Source organism: Oryzias latipes, chromosome 17 (genome assembly GCF_002234675.1).
Source record: "Oryzias latipes chromosome 17, ASM223467v1".
NCBI classification, from domain to species: domain Eukaryota; kingdom Metazoa; phylum Chordata; class Actinopteri; order Beloniformes; family Adrianichthyidae; genus Oryzias; species Oryzias latipes.
Genome location: NC_019875.2, coordinates 15249756 through 15261061, shown reverse-complemented (window position 1 = coordinate 15261061; position 11306 = coordinate 15249756). Strand labels below are relative to the sequence as shown.

General features: G+C 40.8%; 1 long non-coding RNA gene across 1 annotated transcript; it reads left to right on the top strand.

Moving 5' to 3' along the window:
• The first annotated feature begins 586 nt into the window (after positions 1-586).
• LOC111949104 lies at positions 587-5103 on the top strand. Its single transcript, XR_002875146.1, has 2 exons — positions 587-693; positions 3291-5103. It is a non-coding gene; the product is annotated as an uncharacterized LOC111949104 (long non-coding RNA).
• The last annotated feature ends 6203 nt before the right edge of the window (positions 5104-11306 follow it).

The following is an 11306-nucleotide window of genomic DNA, read 5'->3' as shown; positions in this document are numbered from 1 at the left end:
AACATACATATATACACTGAATCCAATTATAAAGGTTGTCAAATTTTTCTTTATTGTGTTCAGCGTTTAATTAGTATGTGCTACAAAATCTTTATGCTTGCACACAATATTTCCATTCCCATATTTTAAATTAATCATTTTTTCATTATTACAAATACTTCATAGGAATGTGAAACAAGTGTTTTAGGTCAGTTTTAAAGCTTACAGTTATCAAAGTATTGGCTGTCCTGGGTCCTGTAGGAGTGGATTGTCAGGAAATCAGAGAATTATAGGAATCTACTGTACCATATTTTCCGGACTATAAGTCACCCTTCTTTTTATAGTTTAGCAAGGGGTGCGACTTATACTCCGCAGCGACTTATATTAGAAATAAATTGAAATAAATACATTGTTAACCCTCCTGTTATTCATTTGTGAGGAACAGAGATGATGTTCCTGGGTCAATTTGATATATGAAGTATTTTAAGTGTTAAGAGTATGTTAAGTGACTCAGAGAATCAGCAAACCTTTTTTTACAATAAGATCTTGAAGGCTAAAAACATAATATTGTATTTTCCAATCATTTCATAGATTCAGAAGTGAGCGACCTTGGGAGCATTTCGGTAAGACAACTCAGGCAGGCTTTACTTAGGCCACTCCCCTAGGGCGGGTCAGTTAATCAACTCACTTGTGCAGCATCCTATTTAAGTCCAGGTGTGTAAGTTGTTCATCCTTCTTTACTGCAGCACTGGGTTATCTTCAACACACGGTCTGGTTTCCGCTGTGTGGGCTTTCATTCGGTGCTGGCTTTGTTGTGGTGGCTCTTTGTTTGGTTTCTTTTCTGTTGAAGCTTTGCACATTTACTAGTTTAAACTGCATTTGGATTGGTCAGTTATGGACTTGTCTCTTCTGTGAGTGTAACGAAGTGGTATTTGTTGCTGGTGTGTGTCAACTTGTGTCCACTCAATATTACCTGTTTTTTCTGCTCCCCTGCTTCCTCACCAGGGCATGTTTGGACAAATGTTTGTTAAGATGCTTGGCAGCCATTTTGAATGTTCAGCTGAAACCATTTTGAAAGGGGTGTTCAGCTGTTAACCCCGCATCCCTTCGGTAATGGTTTGATCCAATTGGGGCAAGGCTATATAAGCAGTGGTGTTTGCTCAGTAGGGGGAGTTGTTTTTGAGGACACATTGGACTGTGAAAAAATACACAAGTATATAAATAAATAAATTAAACAACCCTGTTGGCTTCACACAACCAAGACCCTGACTGGTCACTGTAGCACGGCCGCTTCTGCTCTTCCTTCACAGTGTGATTAAAAACGTAAATCAGTAGAGTAGTTGAGTCAGCCCTAAGGTGGCCTCTCACACGTTTTTTTGGGTTTGGCGCCATTGTTTGAGACCTGTCGGCGCCTCGGTTCCTCCATTTTGTGGGGTGTGGGGGGGGGGGGTCATCAGCATCTTATTCCTCGTGATCCATCCAGTTTTTTGTTTTGCTTTTTGGCTGACCTTGCTATCTTTGATTTATTCCACCGGACGCAGTGCAGGGCTGGGGATGGCTGATTTTGCTGATGCTCCCTTTGTTCTGCCTCTCCATTCCTCCCGGTGGCGTCTTCTGGCTTAGGTGGGTTTTGAAGTGTTATGTGTCTGTTGTACGTGGCCCTGTTTTTCTCTGACTCACTGATGTTTTGTTGTTTCTCTGGTTTTAGGGATTTGGGTTGATTTGTGGGGGGTTTTGTGATGGGTTCGTGTGAGCCCTAATTTTTCCGTTTTGATTCGGTCCTAAGGTGGCCACTCAGGCATTTTCAGGTGTGACGTGGTTGTGTCGTCTGTCTTCCTCGGTTCCTCCATTTTATTTATTCATGTATTGTTATTTATTTTTTGCATCAGCGGCTTTTCCCTTGTGATCCTTCTGGTTTTTGTTTTGCGCTCAGCTGGCTTTGCCATCCCTGTAATCTTTTCCACCGGACGCTGTACATGGCTCACCGGACGCTGTACATGGCTGGGGAGGCTGATTCTGCTGATGCTCCTGCTGTTCTGCCTCTCCATTCCTCCCGGCGGCGTCTTCTGGCTTAAATGGGGTTGACGTGTTATGTGTCGGTGTTCCTTCGGCTGTCGTCTCTGTCATGTTTAACTTCAATTGTCAGAAACCCTGTGCTGGATTTAGTGTAATTCTATTGGGCCCCCTTTGTTTTGCAGTTTTCTCTTTTTCAATGTTTCTCTGTTCTGTTTTCCTCGTCGCCTGGCTTTTGCAACTCTGTGGTCGCAACTCGTTTTGGATCTCGGTTTCCGATTTATTTAGTTTTCTGAATATGTGTAATGTGTAAATATGTGTAATTCTTTATTGTTTTGACTACGATAATCGAACTTAATCAAATCAAATTTAAGGAAGGCATTTGGTTCTCTGCTGTCTGGATTTATTTTTACACGGATCTCTGGTTTATGATGCATACTTCTCTGCCTCCATGTAGTCTCTTGCGTTTGTGCGGCACGTAATCTTTCCCATCTTTGGAGGTACGATATGAATCGGTCGCTGTTGGGCCACCTGTGTTTTGCTGTGTGCATCCTCCCCCACTGCCGTCTGTTCATCTTGTTCTCGTTCTGGGTTGTTCCTTTCCGGGCCCCCGTGTTCCCTTGTTCTGGATTTTCTGTTTTGCTTTTCTGGTCTCTAATTCTCTGCGCTTAGCGTGGTTTTATTATTGCGATGTTGTTTCAGGTCATCAGTCTCCCTCCACTTGTTTTGTGGCTCCACCCTCCTTTGGGGGAGAGGAAAATGTATGAGGACTCGTTTATGAATGTCCGACCGCCAGAAAAATGTTTGGTCGTTAATCCAAACATTCAGCTCTACTGGTCCATCAACGGCTCATGTGGTTCTGAGAGAATTCATCCGTGGAGATTATTACAACGCTTATTTCAAGAGTGCGATAATAGTAATGTGCCATCATTTAACATGGTTTAGTTTTAAATAACTTGTATTATGAGCTAAATTCCTGGCTGTAGAAATTATCACTGATGCTCTTTAGCTTCAGCATCAAGAGTAAAACTTTGGGTCGCAAACCAATCCTCAGTCTGCCCTGCTTCAAGCATATGACGCTCGACTAAGAGTATCTCCTTTTGAGACTTATTCTCATCCGCCTCTCAATGCATGAGGTTCAGCCATTTTATTAGACCGTACGATCTCTCTTCAAATCTCAAAAGATTTTCTTCATTATGGTTTCCAGGCACCCCTTTGGCAATTAACTTTAAGTTATACGTGCTTTTGTTGTCCATCTATTGTGAACCAATGATGTCAAGTTGTAACCTCAAATCTAGCCGAGCCGCTGTCCATGCTACGTGGGATGGCGACCTTCCTCATCTACGTAATCTCCTTGGACCTTGGTTATCCTTTTATTCGCCTGCTCCTCTGTGGCCTTCCTAAGGTGCGTCCCTCCAGGAATGACTAAATGTTACTTCTCTCTTACTATTGGTGCATATATAAAATATATTTTGGTGATATATTACGTGCAGATTCTGTATTGACTGTCTTTCTTGTTGGGATCTATGCTAATGGTTTTCTATGGTACTATGAATACAGAACCTTCTCTTTAAACTCACTACTTGATATCTCCTTCTCAGAGTTGTTCTTAAAAGGAATTCATTCCCTTTCATCATAAGCCTTCTAAACTAATCAGGTATAAATTATTTATGTATTCATTGCCAAGACTGATACTGCTTTGTCTATCTATGCATCGCTTCCTGAGCCTGCGGCCCACTCTCCCCGGTCAGCAATCCAGTTTCTGGAGGATGATGTCAAACCCTTGACAAAGTCGGATGGTTTCCAAATTCCAAAGTCTCTGCTCGTCCTGCTGCTCCCCTGCAGATTGTTGCCCCTTCACCCGATCTGGATATACAACGACGACTGCATTCCACGCACCTACTCTGCCCTGAAGTGGTGGGGTGGCAAACCTCTTCCGAATTTCAATGACTTATCTTACTTGAATCAACTGATATGTTAGTATCAGAATGGCATACAAAATTTCAGATTAGATTTTATGAAAATTATTTGCCAGGTGGAAGCCTCAAAATTAGGATGTTCTTAAGCTGTGTTACGATATGTGTGTAGTCCGAAATTCGAGGTTACTTGGGCTCGTATCTTATGAGCCGGATGAAAGCATTAAAAAATTATAGCGTTAGCTCATTCATAGTTCTCAAATGGAAGCTTTTAATTATGGATATCACTTATGCTTTATTATATTATTCCAGTGGAAGCTTCAAACTTGTATGTTAAGTTGTGCCGTCTACTTGCCGCTACTCGGAATGGAGTGGCCCGACGGTCTACGGTGCCGGGTCACATAACGGATCCACCAGATCGTGTGTTCCCTTCTTGGCGTCGTGCTGGAACGGGAGCGGCCCAATGGTCAATGGTGCCGGGTCACACATAGCAGACTCAATAAATAGTATGTTCCCTTCTTGGCATTCTGCTCGAACGGGAGCGGCCCAATGGTCAAAGGTGCCGGGTCACACATAGCAGATCCACTAGATAGTGTGTTCCCCTCTTGGCGCTGTACTAGAATGGGAGCGGCCCAACGGTCAAAGGTGCCGGGTCACACATAGCAGATCCACTAGATAGTGTGTTCCCTTCTTGGCGCTGTACTCGAATGGGAGCGGCCCAACGGTCAAAGGTGCTGGGTCACACATAGCAGTCATACTTGTAAGTCTGAATATGGAATGCCTCTGAAACACACTTCATCTGATTACATACTGATATACATTTAATTTCTTTCCAACCTTGATTAAATTGGTGTTGGGGGTAGTTATTACCCAAAAGTTTATGGAAATTTCTCTCTCTTGGAATTGCACGGAGTTTTATGCCAAACCAAAGGAAAGTGAAATGCAAAGTTAAAGGAAAGTGAAATGCAAAGTTAAAGGAAAGTGAAATGCAAAGTTAAAGGAAAGTGAAATGCTTACTTGGAGGAATATGAAATGCTTACTTGGAGGAATGCGAAATGCTTACTTGGAGGAATGCGAAATGCTTACTCAGAGGAAAGTGAATGCTAACTAAGGAAAGTGAATGTCAAAGAATGTGAAAGCAACAAGTATGTGGAAGCAAACTAAAGATGTGAAAATAAATATTATTACTACTGCATGAGTTGTCTGACTGAAATGCATAAAAATGACAACTGTTTCTACAAATACAGGATGAAAACAGAGTATTAGTTGGCCAATGATGCTTCATGAAAGGAATAAATAAGTATGAGAAAGAATTACTGTGAAATTATGAGATAAACAGTCTGCTATGATTGTGGCATATGAGTTTGTGCAAGTTATTATATCTTGGTCTCAGATTTTGTCAAATAAATTTCCGTCAAAATGCGACTTATAGTCCAGTGCGACTTATCTGTGTTTTTATACTACTTTATAATGCATTTTTGGGCTGGTGCGACTTGTACTCCGGAGCGACTTATAGTCCGGAAAATACGGTATTTGACATAAATGTATCTTAGACATAACATAGAACAGCGCCAGTAAATGCAACTGTAATACATTTTTGAGCAACAGGAGTTCATAAGAAATTCTGTTGCTCAAAAGAACTGTTAGCACTGAGTAAGCCCTTCTCCACTTTCCATAATCTGTTTACATTCTCTCCTGCTAGCTTGCAGGACCTCACCACCCCAACTTAACCGTTGCAACAAAAATGGGGAGCAATATTGGAGCTATCCAGCCATGCAGTTTTGAGTCAGTTTCTAGCTCAGACGAGAAAAACAAAGACGTACAGTGTCTAATTGTCTGTAAGAGGATGCATCAGAATGGAGCAGAGCAGGGAGCTTGTGGACCGCCAATTGTAGTTTCTACATCACAACTATAAGCTTATTCAAACAGCATTTTTGCGGTTTCACAACAATTCAATACTAATTGACTAAAGAAATACTCAAAAATGCAAATGTAAGCTTAATTTTCTTATTATACGTCTTCCATCATCACAAAAATGCCACAAAAAGATGGTAAAAACACAAAAAACAAAATTTAGGTCTTTAATAAACTTGTAGGTCTGTTTAAACTCAACTAAACCTCCCAGCCCTGTTTGTCTTTATTTTCTTGACTCCCACTATCATCCATTCTTTTTATCCCTCCTAACCAATACCATCCTCTCATCCATTCATTCCTTTGTCCTGCCAGTATGCCCCCACCTACTATTCATCACACCCCTCTACTCATTTTTCATTTATGTCTATTTATTCTTCCTACCCGTACTCTATTCTCTTCCAGTCATCCCTCACTTCCTCCTCGTTCGTTTCTTCCTTCCTTTCTCTAAACTGTCCGCTCTATTTTTTTCATTTGAAAATAAGTGGATTTTGAAAAAGTAGTTTTAAATATCTGTTTAAATATAACGATCTTTTCTTTTGAGAAAAAGTTGAAGCTCAGCACCAGCCTGATTCTTTATGTGAACTGTCACAAAGTTACCTCCAGGTGCCATTTTACAAAGCTGTACTATTATTCGATGTTTTAGATTAAATTTATAAGTCGAGCAACTGAGTCCATATATGTAGGTACTGCTGTGATTTTCACTGAATGCCCATTTAATTTCAACTAAGTTTTATTTCAACAATGCATTCTATCAGGTGAGGCTTTCACAATTTAAATTGGATTGCCCATCTAATGGCCATCACCAATGTACTTTAGATTTATTGTTTCAAACAAAAAGATTTATTTGCTAACTAAAATTATTAAAAGTGTGGTAGAATAGAATGAAAATGAAGTACATCGGAGGGCACTAAAATAACCTTTTTCTCTTTTAACCTTTTTCTCTTCTGGCTGCAGTTGGGTAAGGTTAGCTTTGATATCCGTGCGCATAAAAGAATAATGTCATGCTTTCCATTACCAGGAAAATTGCGGGCTCTTGTTTGTTCAAAAACTTCAGTCAAGGAAAACTTATCGCTGTTCTTGTTAAACTCATTTCTCAGTTGTTTTTAAAGAAATATTTATTCTGACAATATAATTTCACCGCTGTCTTGATTTTAAGTGCTTGAAGAACAGTTTCAAATAATTATTGTGGAAGCCCAAATCAAACAAGCTAATTCACTGAAATGTGAAAATCTTACTATAAGTATCAAATTAATCTCATGCTTCCTGCACTTTAGTGCTCAATTCAATTTAATGCATTACTTGATGTCTCATTTTATACTGAAAATCTGTACTTTTTACCCTGAGTTAAAATGGTCCTCTCTACTCTAGTGTACAATCAGTAAATACATAACCGCTAATAGTTTTTGCACATTTCCTGGATCAGTGTCAATAGATGTTTACCTAGAAACGTGGAGTGAGACCTCTTTCATTACTTGAGTGCCTCTGCATGTCTCTTTAAAACTTCCTAATGGTTGATGAGATGTTAAACTCTATTACTCAAAACTTTTTTATTTTATTTTATTTTTTTTATAAACATTAATTTTTCCTCTAGTGTCTTTGGTTGACTACGTTTTATATTTATTTGAGTAATGTTTTTCTGAGATGATGCTGCTGACATTTAGGTAACAATTGTTTTTTGTTTCTACACTTAAATATACTGAAATTGTCATGGTCCTGGGTCATTCCACCTTGGCAGCTCATCTCAGCAGTGCAATCAGCTGATTTATTTCACCTGTGTGCCCGCCTTAAGAAGCTGCAGCACCTTAGTCAGTAGCTGCGGTTGCATGGACACAAGTAATCTGAATCTGAACGCCTGGGGGGGGTATTCCAGGAAGCATGTTTAAACTAGACTGACTTTAACCCTGAACTCTGGCTGAAATCCGCCTGAACTTGCTTACTCTGGGTATGTCCGTTCCAAAAGACCGGATATGAGTTGGCGTAATTACGCTCGACTTGGTGACCCTGGGTTAATGCACGTGCAGGTCAAGTGCATAAAAACATTCTCAATAGATCGCCGATTTCCGGAGTCACCATGGAAACGCGTGGAGAAAAAAAGAAAGCGCTATACTTCAGTGAGACGGAGTCTGAGATTAATGACGCCGTATGAAGATTATACGTCCATCAAAAAAGTAATACGGCTGCATCCGCAAAAAAAGGGTTTATGCTTGTAGTAAAAGAACAGACAAAGCAAACGCACGAGTTTCTGATCTTATTTCCATTTTCATGTGACGCACATATATGTATATATATATATAATCCAATTTTGCCAACTTAAATGAATTATTTCCATTGGTAACAAGTAATTGAGTTAAATTTACTCAACCTAATTTTTTACGTCTATAAAACTCAATAGTTGTTAATACAACTCAAATTTACATATTTAATTTAACTAAATGTCATATTACTCCAGTTCAAGTAATCTTTTTTTCATCGTAATGAATTATAATTCTTGAACTCTCATATGTCTAAGTTTGAGCCGGCAGATCGTCAATACTCTGCCACGAACAGACTTATTCGGATCAACATTTCCTTCCAATCTAGATAGGTGGCTTATGTATGGTGATTGTTGATCTGATCAGGGTGCATGTAAAAATAAATTCCGAGGCATGTCTCTGAGCAGAGCAGCTGGACTCAAAGCTTTGTGTTTCTGGGCAAGGGAGGGTGCTTTGTTACGGTGTCTGAGGAGGTTTCAGACCGCAGTCCATCCGGCTGCTATGCATGAGTGAGCTGCCGGACTCAGTAGAACCATGTCTCCCGGGAGAACCATGTCTCTGAGCAGAGGAGCGGCTTTGGGGACGACGTGTGAGCTGGGGGAGCTGGCTATTGAATCCAGAAATGCAGCTCCACACAGTCATCAGAAAACGTGTTGACAGTCATGTGAATTTGTGTTACCAGTCGTGTTCAGACAAAGTAACGGCTGATGTTATTCCCAGATATTTATGTGCAGCCAAGATTCACATTGTGGCATTGCCCGCATGGATTTTAACTACATCCAAAGCCAAAAGTTGTTGGCACGTATTAGCCTAATCCTGACTCTTCCACTGGGTTCATTCAGCCAAGAATAAAGCACTGGCCGCACATATTTATAAAATTATGAGTGAACAGGTACTTAATAATAATCACAACAATAATAAAAGAACGTTTAGAAGATCATCTCGCTCTATGCTGCAGCTTTGTTTGTTTACAAAAGAACTTGCCATTTCTCCTTCCATGGCCATTTCCAGTATTGCAGACAGTTCTGCACATGTTAAAATGATCTATTCCAACCAAAAGTGTGGTGTATAAACGTTTGTTATAATCAGATGAAGTTTGTCTGGGCCTGTGTACACAATTCAATTCTAATTCGAGACATTTTGCACATGTAACCGCAGATAGTGTCCGGTTGCCTTCGCCTCTGTCCTGTTGTAATGCATTGAAAGTCTTAAGTGTCTGAGCTGCCTTTCCCTTCCAAGTTAGCTTTCCACCGGTGCTGACCTGTTGCCTCTCTTAGGAGTGTTCGAAGTTGTAAATCTGTTTTGATCCCCACAGGTTTTCAAGGAGACTTGCTGATGTCAAGCAAAACCCAGACAAGATAATCCTTCTCAGTCACGCAGGCCTTCAGTTTCTCTCGCCTTGGACTCCTGCTGCCATGAGCATCCCTCACTCAAGAAAGTAAACCCCCCTGCCATTATTTACTATTGGGGTTGGACAAATTAGAACTTTTTTCTCTTGTGCAGAGACTGCTCCTCCACCTGCTGGCCTATGACCGTGTTGCTCAGAGGCTCCTTTTTCCTGTCCAAAAATAAACCTTTGTGCTTTAGCCTGTTTGTGTTCTTGGGGTCAGTATCCAAAATCCTGACAGAAATGCTGTTCAAAAAAAAAGTTAACTTTATGCAGGAAGTACCAAAAATATACCAGTTTGAGTGTATTCTATATTGTATTAATTACAGTTTTCCTCAATTGTTTACACACATTTTCTAAAAGCACGCCTCATATTCTCAGAAATTCCCCCAAAATAACACACACAATGGGCAAAACGTCTCAATGCTCCTACAAAAAACGGGATTGTGTTTTCAAATGACACAAACATGCCATCATATGAATAGACATTTATAAGAACCAGCTGAACACTGATGTGCTCAAGGAAAAACACTATGATGAATGGAATACACTTCTTCTCCACTTATCATGAAGACTTAGGCCTTTTCCTGTTTCAGTTTTACACTTTCTACAGACAGTACATACACAAGTGTGTTGTAGGATATTTGATAATATTATTTTTATACTCTGAACACAAATAAATAGAAGTTTATTTTATTTTTCCTGCAAAACCAATGTACACAGTCCTTGGCCTTCCTTGTCCTCCCGTGCTCCTCCTCTGGCCCTGCCTCTGTTCCTAATGTTGGCATCCATTGCTCCAACACAGAATAGCAAACCTTTTGCTCTTTCATGCTAATGCTCTTAGTTGTTGTTTCTCTTTCGGCTTTTCCCATCAGGGGTCGCCACAGCAAACAAGTTGCACGGTATACTTGGCAATGGTTTAGGCTTGATGCCCTTCCTGACGCAACCCTCTGAAAGCAACCGGGCTTGGGACTGGCACAGAAGTAGAGAAGGGAACAGGGTGCAGCCCGGAGTCGAACCCTGGTTTCACGGACGGAAGGCGCCGCAAACCAGCACGAGCTAAACCGGCTCCCGATATGCTAATGCTCTTAGTGCTGATTGTAAAACTGCGCGACAGGTGTTTACCCTCATGATGAGTCAGTGTGCATATTTGAATGGCAGTGTGTTACTTGTGAAAACAAGATATTTTCTCCGTGAAAATTGAAGCGGGAACTGTGGTTGTAGTTTAGCAGAATTAGTTCAGGGGGTTGGTGAATCAGTGGTCATTCATGTTGTGGTCATTGTGTGCCAGGTCCCAAAATTTGTGTATACAATTTAGAGGCATGAAATCTGACGGTCTGGGAGCTTATCTTCTGCCTTAGTCACACCTGCCCTTATGAGTGGAAAATGCGGGCAAAAAATGGTCAAACCTGTATAGCGCCCGCAGGTGGCCCGCACAATTTTTTAAGATTATAGACCACTAGGTGAGTGCATAGAGTTTTTTTCACGGGCATGCTGTGGGCAACAGGTAGTTACCAAACATGGTGTAGATTAGACCCAGGCATGTCGTACAGATTTTTCCTTTTTCAACCCTACCAAAACCTATGCACTACACAAGGGGATTGTTGGTGCAGTTTAAGTGATAAGAGTGCACCCCTTGTGCAGCCGCTGAGCGCTCCATGCTTGCAGCCTGATTGTTAGAAATTAGGAAATAGGACAATAAGCCGAATCCACATTCATTCCCTACCAATATGGCTTCTCCCTACCTCTACATTTAGCCCTCCAGGCAGAGAATTATGGAATAATAATGTCTTTAAATTTGGACGATATTACCACTCGATGACGTCAGAAATAGTCGCAGATGAT